This window comes from Scyliorhinus torazame, chromosome 8 (assembly GCF_047496885.1).
Source record: "Scyliorhinus torazame isolate Kashiwa2021f chromosome 8, sScyTor2.1, whole genome shotgun sequence".
Classification (NCBI taxonomy): domain Eukaryota; kingdom Metazoa; phylum Chordata; class Chondrichthyes; order Carcharhiniformes; family Scyliorhinidae; genus Scyliorhinus; species Scyliorhinus torazame.
The window spans coordinates 205,757,233-205,769,900 of record NC_092714.1 but is presented as its reverse complement, the minus strand read 5'-3'; the positions used below and the strand labels follow the sequence as shown (position 1 = coordinate 205,769,900).

Below are 12,668 nucleotides of genomic sequence, written 5' to 3'. Positions count from 1 at the left end.
CTCAGGGAGATATCTGTACACTGACTGGTGTCTCTCAGTCCCCTCTCTCTCAGGGATATATCTGTACACTGACTGGTGTCTCTCCGTCCCCTCCCTCTCTGGGAGATATCTGTACACTGACTGGTGTCTCAGTCCCCTCTCTCTCAGGGAGATATCTGTACACTGACTGGTGTCTCAGTCCCCTCTCTCTCTCAGGGAGATATCTGTACACTGACTGGTGTCTCTCAATCCCCTCTCTCTCTCAGGGAGATATCTGTACACTGACTGGTGTCTCAGTCCCCTCTCTCTCTCAGGGAGATATCTGTACACTGACTGGTGTCTCTCAATCCCCTCTCTCTCTCAGGGAGATATCTGAACACTGACTGGTGTCTCAGTCCCCTCTCTCTCTCAGGGAGATATCTGTACACTGACTGGTGTCTCTCAGTCCCCTCTCTCTCAGGGAGATATCTGTACACTGACTGGTGTCTCTCAGTCACCTCTCTCTCAGGGAGATATCTGTACACTGACTGGTGTCTCTCAGTCCCCTCTCTCTCAGGGAGATATCTGTACACTGACTGGTGTCTCTCAGTCCCCTCTCTCTCAGGGATATATCTGTACACTGACTGGTGTCTCTCCGTCCCCTCCCTCTCTGGGAGATATCTGTACACTGACTGGTGTCTCAGTCCCCTCTCTCTCAGGGAGATATCTGTACACTGACTGGTGTCTCAGTCCCCTCTCTCTCTCAGGGAGATATCTGTACACTGACTGGTGTCTCTCAATCCCCTCTCTCTCTCAGGGAGATATCTGTACACTGACTGGTGTCTCAGTCCCCTCTCTCTCTCAGGGAGATATCTGTACACTGACTGGTGTCTCTCAATCCCCTCTCTCTCTCAGGGAGATATCTGAACACTGACTGGTGTCTCAGTCCCCTCTCTCTCTCAGGGAGATATCTGTACACTGACTGGTGTCTCTCAGTCCCCTCTCTCTCAGGCATATATCTGTACACTGACTGGTGTCTCTCCGTCCCCTCCCTCTCTGGGAGATATCTGTACACTGACTGGTGTCTCAGTCCCCTCTCTCTCAGGGAGATATCTGTACACTGACTGGTGTCTCTCAGTCCCCTCTCTCTCTCAGGGAGATATCTGTACACTGACTGGTGTCTCAGTCCCCTCTCTCTCTCAGGGAGATATCTGTACACTGACTGGTGTCTCTCAATCCCCTCTCTCTCTCAGGGAGATGTCTGTACACTGACTGGTGTCTCAGTCCCCTCTCTCTCTCAGGGAGATATCTGTACACTGACTGGTGTCTCTCAATCCCCTCTCTCTCTCAGGGAGATATCTGTACACTGACTGGTGTCTCAGTCCCCTCTCTCTCTCAGGGAGATATCTGTACACTGACTGGTGTCTCTCAATCCCCTCTCTCTCTCAGGGAGATATCTGAACACTGACTGGTGTCTCTCAGTCCCCTCTCGCAGTGAGATATCTGTACACTGACTGGTGTCTCTCAGTCCCCTCTCTCTCAGGGAGATATCTGTACACTGACTGGTGTCTCTCAGTCCCCTCTCGCAGTGAGATATCTGTACACTGACTGGTGTCTCTCAGTCCTCTCTCTCTCAGGGAGATATCTGTACGCTGACTGGTGTCTCTCAGTCCCCTCTCTCTCTTAGGGAGATATCTGTACACTGACGGGTGTCTCTCAGTCCCCTCTCTCTCAGGGAGATATCTGTACACTGACGGGTGTCTCTCAGTCCCCTCTCTCTCAGAGAGATATCTGTACGCTGACTGGTGTCTCTCAGTCCCCTCTCTCTCTTAGGGAGATATCTGTACACTGACTGGTGTCTCTCAGTCCTCTCTCTCTCTCAGGGAGATATCTGTACACTGACTGGTGTCTCTCAGTCCTCTCTCCCTCAGGGAGATATCTGTACACTGACTGGTGTCTCTCAGTCCCCTCTCTCTCAGGGATATATCTGTACACTGACTGGTGTCTCTCCGTCCCCTCCCTCTCTGGGAGATATCTGTACACTGACTGGTGTCTCTCAGTCCCCTCTCACTCTCAGGGAGATATCTGTACACTGACTGGTGTCTCTCCGTCCCCTCCCTCTCTGGGAGATATCTGTACACTGACTGGTGTCTCTCAGTCCCCTCTCTCTCTCAGGGAGATATCAGTACACTGACTGGTGTCTCTCAGTCCCCTCTCTCTCTCTCAGGGAGATATCTGTACACTGACTGGTGTCTCTCAGCCCCCTCTCTCTCAGGGATATATCTGTACACTGACTGGTGTCTCTCAGTCCCCTCTCTCTCTCAGGGAGATATCTGTACACTGACTGGTGTCTCTCAGCCCCCTCTCTCTCAGGGATATATCTGTACACTGACTGGTGTCTCTCAGTCCCCTCTCTCTCTCAGGGAGCTATCTGTACACTGACTGGTGTCTCTCAGTCCCCTCTCTCTCAGGGAGATATCTGTACACTGACTGGTGTCTCTCAGTCCCCTCTCTCTCAGGGAGATATCTGTACACTGACTGGTGTCTCTCAGTCCCCTCTCTCTCAGGGATATATCTGTACACTGACTGGTGTCTCTCCGTCCCCTCCCTCTCTGGGAGATATCTGTACACTGACTGGTGTCTCTCAGTCCCCTCTCTCTCTCAGGGAGATATCTGTACACTGACTGGTGTCTCTCAGTCCCCTCTCTCTCTGGGAGATATCTGTACACTGACTGGTGTCTCTCAGTCCCCTCTCTCTCAGGGAGATATCTGTACACTGACTGGTGTCTCTCAGTCCCCTCTCTCAGTGAGATATCTGTACACAGACTGGTGTCTCTCAATCCCCTCTCTCTCTCTCTCGGGTAGATATCTGTACACTGACTGGTGTCTCTCAGTCCCCTCTCTCTCTCAGGGAGATATCTGTACACTGACTGGTGTCTCTCAGTCCCCTCTCTCTCTGGGAGATATCTGTACACTGACTGGTGTCTCTCAGTCCCCTCTCTCTCAGGGAGATATCTGTACACTGACTGGTGTCTCTCAGTCCCCTCTCTCAGTGAGATATCTGTACACAGACTGGTGTCTCTCAATCCCCTCTCTTTCTCTCTCGGGTAGATATCTGAACACTGACTGGTGTCTCTCAGTCCCCTCTCTCTCTCAGGGAGATATCTGTACACTGACTGGTGTCTCTCAGTCCCCTCTCTCTCTCAGGGAGATATCTGTACACTGACTGGTGTCTCTCAGTCCCCTCTCTCAGTGAGATATCTGTACACAGACTGGCGTCTCTCAGTCCCCTCTCTCTCTTAGGTAGATATCTGTACACTGACTGGTGTCTCTCAGTCCCCTCTCTCTCTCAGGGAGATATCTGTACACTGACTGGTGTCTCTCAGTCCCCTCTCTCTCTCAGGGAGATATCTGTACACTGACTGGTGTCTCTCAGTCCCCTCTCTCTCAGGGAGATATCTGTACACTGACTGGTGTCTCTCAGTCCCCTCTCTCTCAGGGAGATATCTGTACACTGACTGGTGTCTCTCAGTCCCCTCTCTCTCTCAGGGAGATATCTGTACACTGACTGGTGTCTCTCAGTCCCCTCTCTCAGGGAGATATCTGTACACTGACTGGTGTCTCTCAGTCCCCTGTCTCTCAGGGAGTTATCTGTACACTGACTGGTGTCTCTCAGTCCCCTCTCTCTCAGGGAGATATCTGAACACTGACTGGTGTCTCTCAGTCCCCTCTCTCTGGGAGATATCTGTACACTGACTGGTGTCTCTCAGTCCCCTCTCTCTCAGGGAGATATCTGAACACTGACTGGTGTCTCTCAGTCCCCTCTCTCAGGGAGATATCTGTACACTGACTGGTGTCTCTCAGTCCCCTCCCTCTCTCAGGGAGGTATCTGTACACTGACTGGTGTCTCTCAGTCCCCTCTCTCTCAGGGAGATATCTGTACACTGACTGGTGTCTCTCAGTCCCCTCTCTCTCAGGGAGATATCTGTACACTGACTGGTGTCTCTCAGTCCCCTCTCTCTCTCAGGGAGATATCTGTACACTGACTGGTGTCTCTCAGTCCCCTGTCTCTCAGGGAGTTATCTGTACACTGACTGGTGTCTCTCAGTCCCCTCTCTCTCAGGGAGATATCTGTACACTGACTGGTGTCTCTCAGTCCCCTCTCTCTCTCAGGGAGATATCTGTACACTGACTGGTGTCTCTCAGTCCTCTCTCTCAGGGAGATATCTGTACACTGACTGGTGTCTCTCAGTCCCCCCTCTCTCTCAGGGAGATATCTGTACACTGACTGGTGTCTCTCAGTCCCCTGTCTCTCAGGGAGTTATCTGTACACTGACTGGTGTCTCTCAGTCCCCTCTCTCTCAGGGAGATATCTGTACACTAACTGGTGTCTCTCAGTCCCCTCTCTCTCTCAGGGAGATATCTGCACACTGACGGGTGTCTCTCAGTCCTCTCTCTCTCAGGGAGATATCTGTACACTGACTGGTGTCTCTCAGTCCCTTCTCTCTCAGGGAGATATCTGTACACCGACTGGTGTCTCTCAGTCCCCTCTCTCTCAGGGAGATATCTGTACACTGACTGGTGTCACTCAGTCCCCTCTCTCTCTTAGGGAGATATCTGTACATTGACTGGCGTCTCTCTCTCTCTCTCAGGGAGATATCTGTACACTGACTGGTGTCTCTCAGCCCCCTCTCTCTCAGGGAGATATCTGTACACTGACTGGTGTCTCTCAGTCCCCTCTCTCGGGGAGATATCTGTACACTGACTGGTGTCTCTCAGCCCTCTCTCTCTCTCAGGGAGATATCTGTACACTGATTGGTGTCTCTCAGTCCCCTCCCTCTCAGGGAGATATCTGTACACTGACTGGTGTCTCTCAGCCCCCTCTCTCTCAGGGATATATCTGTACACTGACTGGTGTCTCTCAGTCCCCTCTCTCTCTCAGGGAGATATCTGTACACTGACTGGTGTCTCTCAGTCCCCTCTCTCAGGGAGATATCTGTACACTGACTGGTGTCTCTCATTCCCTCTCTCTCTCAGGGAGATATCTGTATACTGACTGGTGTCTCTCAATCCCCTCTTCTCTCAGGGAGATATCTGTACACTGACTGGTGTCTCTCAGTCCCCCCTCTCTCTCAGGGAGATATCTGTACACTGACTGGTGTCTCTCAGTCCTCTCTCTCTCTCAGGGAGATATCTGTACACTGACTGGTGTCTCTCAGTCCCCTCTCTCTCTCTCAGGGAGATATCTGTACACTGACTGGTGTCTCTCAGTCCCCTCTCTCTCAGGGAGATATCTGTACACTGACTGGTGTCTCTCAGTCCCCTCTCACTCAGGGAGATATCTGTACACTGACTGGTGTCCCTCAGTCCCCTCTCACTCAGGGAGATATCTGTACACTGACTGGTGTCTCTCAGTCGCCTCTCTCTCTCAGGGAGATATCTGTACACTGACTGGTGTCTCTCAGTCCCCTCTCTCTCAGGGAGATATCTGTACACTGACTGGTGTCTCTCAGTCCCCTCTCTCTCAGGGAGATATCTGTACACTGACTGGTGTCTCTCAGTCCCCTGTCTCTCAGGGAGTTATCTGTACACTGACTGGTGTCTCTCAGTCCCCTCTCTCTCAGGGAGATATCTGTACACTGACTGGTGTCTCTTAGTCCCCTCTCTCTCAGGGAGATATCTGTACACCGACTGGTGTCTCTCAGTCCCTTCTCTCTCAGGGAGATATCTGTACACTGACTGGTGTCTCTCAGTCCCCTCTCTCTCAGGGAGATATCTGTACACTGACTGGTGTCTCTCAGTCCCCTCTCTCTCTCAGGGAGATACCTGTACACTGACTGGTGTCTCTCAGTCCCCTCTCTCTCTTAGGGAGATATCTGTACACTGACTGGTGTCTCTCAGTCCTCTCCCTCTCTCTGGGAGATACCTGTACACTGACTGGTGTCTCTCAGTCCCCTCTCTCTCTTAGGGAGATATCTGTACACTGACTGGTGTCTCTCAGTCCCCTCTCTCAGGGAGATATCTGTACACTGACTGGTGTCTCTCAGTCCCCTCTCTCTCTCAGGGAGATATCTGTACACTGACTGGTGTCTCTCAGTCCTCTCTCTCTCTCAGGGAGATATCTGTACACTGACTGGTGTCTCTCAGTCCCCTCTCTCTCAGGGAGATATCTGTACACTGACTGGTGTCTCTCAGTCCCCTCTCTCTCAGGGAGATATCTGTACACTGACTGGTGTATCTCAGTCCCCCCTCTCTCTCAGGGAGATATCTGTACACTGACTGGAGTCTCTCAGTCCCCTCTCGCAGTGAGATATCTGTACACTGACTGGTGTCTCTCAGTCCCCTCTCTCTCAGGGAGATATCTGTACACTGACGGGTGTCTCTCAGTCCCCTCTCTCTCAGGGAGATATCTGTACACTGACTGGTGTCTCTCAGTCCCCTCTCTCTCAGGGAGATATCTGTACACAGACTGGTGTCTCTCAGTCCCCTCTCTCTCAGGGAGATATCTGTACAGACGGGTGTCTCTCAGTCCCCTCTCTCTCAGGGAGATATCTGTACACTGACTGGTGTCTCTCAGTCCTCTCTCTCTCAGGGCGATATCTGTACGCTGACTGGTGTCTCTCAGTCCCCTCTCTCTCTCAGGGAGATATCTGTACACTGACTGGAGTCTCTCAGTCCCCTCTCGCAGTGAGATATCTGTACACTGACTGGAGTCTCTCAGTCCCCTCTCGCAGTGAGATATCTGTACACTGACTGGTGTCTCTCAGTCCCCCCTCTCTCAGAGAGATATCTGTACGCTGACTGGTGTCTCTCAGTCCCCTCTCTCTCTTAGGGAGATATCTGTACACTGACTGGTGTCTCTCAGTCCCCTGTCTCTCTCTCAGGGATATATCTGTACACTGACTGGTGTCTCTCCGTCCCCTCCCTCTCTGGGAGATATCTGTACACTGACTGGTGTCTCTCAGCCCCCTCTCTCTCAGGGATATATCTGTACACTGACTGGTGTCTCTCAGACCCCTCTCTCTCAGGGAGATATCTGTACACTGACTGGTGTCTCTCAGTCCCGTCTCTCTCAGGGAGATATCTGTACACTGACTGGTGTCTCTCAGTCCCCTCTCTCAGTGAGATATCTGTACACAGACTGGTGTCTCTCAATCCCCTCTCTCTCTCTCTCGGGTAGATATCTGTACACTGACTGGTGTCTCTCAGTCCCCTCTCTCTCTCAGGGAGATATCTGTACACTGACTGGTGTCTCTCAGTCCCCTCTCTCAGTGAGATATCTGTACACAGACTGGTGTCTCTCAGTCCCCTCTCTCTCTCAGGTAGATATCTGTACACTGACTGGTGTCTCTCAGTCCCCTCTCTCTCTCAGGGAGATATCTGTACACTGACTGGTGTCTCTCAGTCCCCTCTCTCTCTCAGGGAGATATCTGTACACTGACTGGTGTCTCTCAGTCCCCTCTCTCTCAGGGAGATATCTGTACACTGACTGGTGTCTCTCAGTCCCCTCTCTCTCAGGGAGATATCTGTACACTGACTGGTGTCTCTCAGTCCCCTGTCTCTCAGGGAGTTATCTGTACACTGACTGGTGTCTCTCAGTCCCCTCTCTCTCAGGGAGATATCTGTACACTGACTGGTGTCTCTCAGTCCCCTCTCACTCTCAGGGAGATATCTGTACACTGACTGGTGTCTCTCAGTCCCCTCTCTCTCAGGGAGATATCTGCACACTGACGGGTGTCTCTCAGTCCCCTCTCCCTCTCTCTCTCTCAGGGAGATATCTGTGCACCGACTGGTGTCTCTCAGTCCCTTCTCTCTCAGGGAGATATCTGTACACTGACTGGTGTCTCCCAGTCCCCCCTCTCGGGGAGATATCTGTACACTGACTGGAGTCTCTCAGTCCCCTCTCGCAGTGAGATATCTGTACACAGACTGGTGTCTCTCAGTCCCCTCTCTCTCAGGGAGATATCTGTACACTGACTGGTGTCTCTCAGTCCTCTCTCTCTCTCAGGGAGATATCTGTACGCTGACTGGTGTCTCTCAGTCCCCTCTCTCTCTTAGGGAGATATCTGTACACTGACTGGTGTCTCTCAGTCCTCTCTCTCTCTCAGGGAGATATCTGTACGCTGACTGGTGTCTCTCAGTCCCCTCTCTCTCTCAGGGATATATCTGTACACTGACTGGTGTCTCTCCGTCCCCTCCCTCTCTGGGAGATATCTGTACACTGACTGGTGTCTCTCAGCCCCCTCTCTCTCAGGGATATATCTGTACACTGACTGGTGTCTCTCAATCCCCTCTCTCTCTCTCTCGGGTAGATATCTGTACACTGACTGGTGTCTCTCAGTCCCCTCTCTCTCAGGGAGATATCTGTACACTGACTGGTGTCTCTCAGTCCCCTCTCTTTCTCAGGGAGATATCTGTACACTGACTGGTGTCTCTCAGTCCCCTCTCTCTCAGGGAGATATCTGTACACTGACTGGTGTCTCTCAGTCCCCTCTCTCTCTCAGGGAGATATCTGTACACTGACTGGTGTCTCTCAGTCCCCTCTCTCAGTGAGATATCTGTACACAGACTGGTGTCTCTCAGTCCCCTCTCTCTCTCAGGTAGATATCTGTACACTGACTGGTGTCTCTCAGTCCCCTCTCTCTCTCAGGGAGATATCTGTACACTGACTGGTGTCTCTCAGTCCCCTCTCTCTCTCAGGGAGATATCTGTACACTGACTGGTGTCTCTCAGTCCCCTCTCTCTCAGGGAGATATCTGTACACTGACTGGTGTCTCTCAGTCCCCTCTCTCTCAGGGAGATATCTGTACACTGACTGGTGTCTCTCAGTCCCCTGTCTCTCAGGGAGTTATCTGTACACTGACTGGTGTCTCTCAGTCCCCTCTCTCTCAGGGAGATATCTGTACAGTGACTGGTGTCTCTCAGTCCCCTCTCTCTCAGGGAGATATCTGCACACTGACGGGTGTCTCTCAGTCCCCTCTCTCTCTCTCTCTCTCAGGGAGATATCTGTGCACCGACTGGTGTCTCTCAGTCCCTTCTCTCTCAGGGAGATATCTGTACACTGACTGGTGTCTCCCAGTCCCCCCTCTCGGGGAGATATCTGTACACTGACTGGAGTCTCTCAGTCCCCTCTCGCAGTGAGATATCTGTACACAGACTGGTGTCTCTCAGTCCCCTCTCTCTCAGGGAGATATCTGTACACTGACTGGTGTCTCTCAGTCCTCTCTCTCTCTCAGGGAGATATCTGTACGCTGACTGGTGTCTCTCAGTCCCCTCTCTCTCTTAGGGAGATATTTGTACACTGACTGGTGTCTCTCAGTCCTCTCTCTCTCTCAGGGAGATATCTGTACGCTGACTGGTGTCTCTCAGTCCCCTCTCTCTCTCAGGGAGATATCTGTACACTGACTGGTGTCTCTCAGTCCCCCCTCTCAGGGAGATATCTGTACACTGACTGGTGTCTCTCAGTCCCCTCTCTCTCTCAGGGAGATATCTGTACACTGACTGGTGTCTCTCAGTCCTCTCTCTCTCTCAGGGAGATATCTGTACGCTGACTGGTGTCTCTCAGTCCCCTCGCTCTCAGGGAGATATCTGTACACTGACTGCTGTCTCTCAGTCCCCTCTCTCTCTCTCAGGGAGATATCTGTACACTGACTGGTGTCTCTCAGTCCTCTCTCTCTCTCAGGGAGATATCTGTACACTGACTGCTGTCTCTCAGTCCCCTCGCTCTCAGGGAGATATCTGTACACTGACTGGTGTCTCTCAGTCCCCACTCTCAGGGTGATATCTGTACACTGACTGGTGTCTCTCAGCCCCCTCTCAGGGAGATATCTGTACACTGACTGGTGTCTCTCAGTCCCCTCTCTCTCTCAGGGAGATATCTGTACACTGACTGGTGTCTCTCAGTCACCTCTCTCTCAGGGAGATATCTGTACACTGACTGGTGTCTCTCAGTCCCCTCTCTCTCTTAGGGAGATATCTGTACACTGATTGGTGTCTCTCAGTCCCCTCTCTCTCTCAGGGAGATATCTGTACACTGACTGGTGTCTCTCAGTCCCCTCTCTCTCTCAGGGAGATATCTGTACACTGACTGGTGTCTCTCAGTCCCCCCTCTCAGGGAGATATCTGTACATTGACTGGTGTCTCTCAGTCCCCCCTCTCTCTCAGGGAGATATCTGTACACTGACTGGTGTCTCTCAGCCCCCTCTCTCTCAGGGATATATCTGTACACTGACTGGTGTCTCTCAGTCCCCTCTCTCTCTCAGGGAGATATCTGTACATTGACTGGTGTCTCTCCGTCCCCTCTCTCTCTCTGGGAGATATCTGTACACTGACTGGTGTCTCTCAGTCCCCTCTCTCTCAGGGAGATATCTGTACACTGACTGGAGTCTCTCAGTCCCCTCTCTCTCAGGGAGATATCTGTACACTGACTGGTGTCTCTCAGTCCCCTCTCTCTCAGGGAGATATCTGTACACTGACGGGTGTCTCTCAGTCCCCTCTCTCTCAGGGAGATATCTGTACACTGACTGGTGTCTCTCAGTCCCCCCTCTCTCTCAGGGAGATATCTGTACACTGACTGGTGTCTCTCAGTCCTCTCTCTCTCTCAGGGAGATATCTGTACACTGACTGGTGTCTCTCAGTCCCCTCTCTCTCCCAGGGAGATATCTGTACACTGACTGGTGTCTCTCAGTCCCCTCTCTCTCTCAGGAAGATATCTGTACACTGACTGGTGTCTCTCAGTCCCCCCTCTCCCTCAGGGAGATATCTGTACACTGACTGGTGTCTCTCAGTCCCCTCTCTCTCTCTCAGGGAGATATCTGTACACTGACTGGTGTCTCTCAGTCCCCTCTCTCTCAGGGAGATATCTGTACACTGACTGGTGTCTCTCAGTCCTCTCTCTCTCTCAGGGAGATATCTGTACACTGACTGGTGTCTCTCAGTCCCCTCTCTCTCAGGGAGATATCTGTACACTGACTGGTGTCTCTCAGTCCTCTCTCTCTCTCTCAGGGAGATATCTGTACACTGACTGGTGTCTCTCAGTCCTCTCTCTCTCTCAGTGAGATATCTGTACACTGACTGGTGTCTCTCAGCCCCCTCTCTCTCAGGGAGATATCTGTACACTGACTGGTGTCTCTCAGTCCCCTCTCTCTCTCAGGGAGATATCTGTACACTGACTGGTGTCTCTCAGTCCCCTCTCTCTCAGGGAGATATCTGTACACTGACTGGTGTCTCTCAGTCCTCTCTCTCTCAGGGAGATATCTGTACACTGACTGGTGTCTCTCAGTCCCTCTCTCTCTCAGGGAGATATCTGTACACTGACTGGTGTCTCTCAGTCCCCTCTCTCTCTCAGGGAGATATCTGTACACTGACTGGTGTCTCTCAGTCCCCTCTCTCTCTCAGGGAGATATCTGTACACTGACTGGTGTCTCTCAGTCCCCTCTCTCTCAGGGAGATATCTGTACACTGCCTGGTGTCTCTCAGTCCCCTCTCTCTCAGGGAGATATCTGTACACTGACTGGTGTCTCTCAGTCACCTCTCTCTCTCAGGGAGATATCTGTACACTGACTGGTGTCTCTCAGTCCCCTCTCTCTCAGGGAGATATCTGTACACTGACTGGTGTCTCTCAGTCCCCTCTCTCTCTCAGGGAGATATCTGTAGACTGACTGGTGTCTCTCAGTCCCCTCTCTCTCTCAGGGAGATATCTGTACACTGACTGTTGTCTCTCAGTCCCCTCTCTCTCTCAGGGAGATATCTGTACACTGACTGGTGTCTCTCAGTCCTCTCTCTCAGGGAGATATCTGTACACTGACCGGTGTCTCTCAGTCCCCTCTCTCTCTCAAAGGGAGATATCTGTACACTGACTGGTGTCTCTCAGTCCTCTCTCTCAGGGAGATATCTGTACACTGACTGGTGTCTCTCAGTCCCCTCTCTCTCAGGGAGATATCTGTACACTGACTGGTGTCTCTCAGTCCTCTCTCTCAGGGAGATATATGTACACTGACTGGTGTCTCTCAGTCCCCTCTCTCTCAGGGAGATATCTGTACACTGACTGGTGTCTCTCAGTCACCTCTCTCTCAGGGAGATATCTGTACGCTGACTATTGTCTCTCAGTCCCCTCTCTCTCTCAGGGAGATATCTGTACACTGACTGGTGTCTCTCAGTCCCCTCTCTCTCTCAGGGAGATATCTGTACACTGACTGGTGTCTCTCAGTCCCCTCTCTCTCAGGGAGATATCTGTACACTGACTGGTGTCTCTCAGTCCTCTCTCTCAGGGAGATATCTGTACACTGACTGGTGTCTCTCAGTCCCCTCTCTCTCTCAGGGAGATATCTGGACACTGACTGGTGTCTCTCAGTCCCCTCTCTCTCTCAAAGGGAGATATCTGTACACTGACTGGTGTCTCTCAGTCCTCTCTCTCAGGGAGATATCTGTATACTGACTGGTGTCTCTCAGTCCCCTCTCTCTCTCAGGGAGATATCTGTACACTGACTGGTGTCTCTCAGTCCTCTCTCTCTCAGGGAGATATCTGTGCACTGACAGGTGTCTCTCAGTCCTCTCTCTCTCAGGGAGATATCTGTACACTGACGGGTGTCTCTCAGTCCCCTCTCTTTCTCAGGGAGATATCTGTACACTGACTGGTGTCTCTCAGTCCTCTCTCTCTCAGGGAGATATCTGTACACTAACTGGTGTCTCTCAGTCCCCTCTCTCTCAGG

The 12,668-nt window shown here is 51.9% G+C and overlaps 1 protein-coding gene across 1 annotated transcript in view; it reads right to left on the bottom strand.

The window, feature by feature from the left end:
- sgf29 (SAGA complex associated factor 29) overlaps positions 1-12,668 on the bottom strand; it is a 101,523-nt gene that overhangs the window by 71,625 nt on the left and 17,230 nt on the right.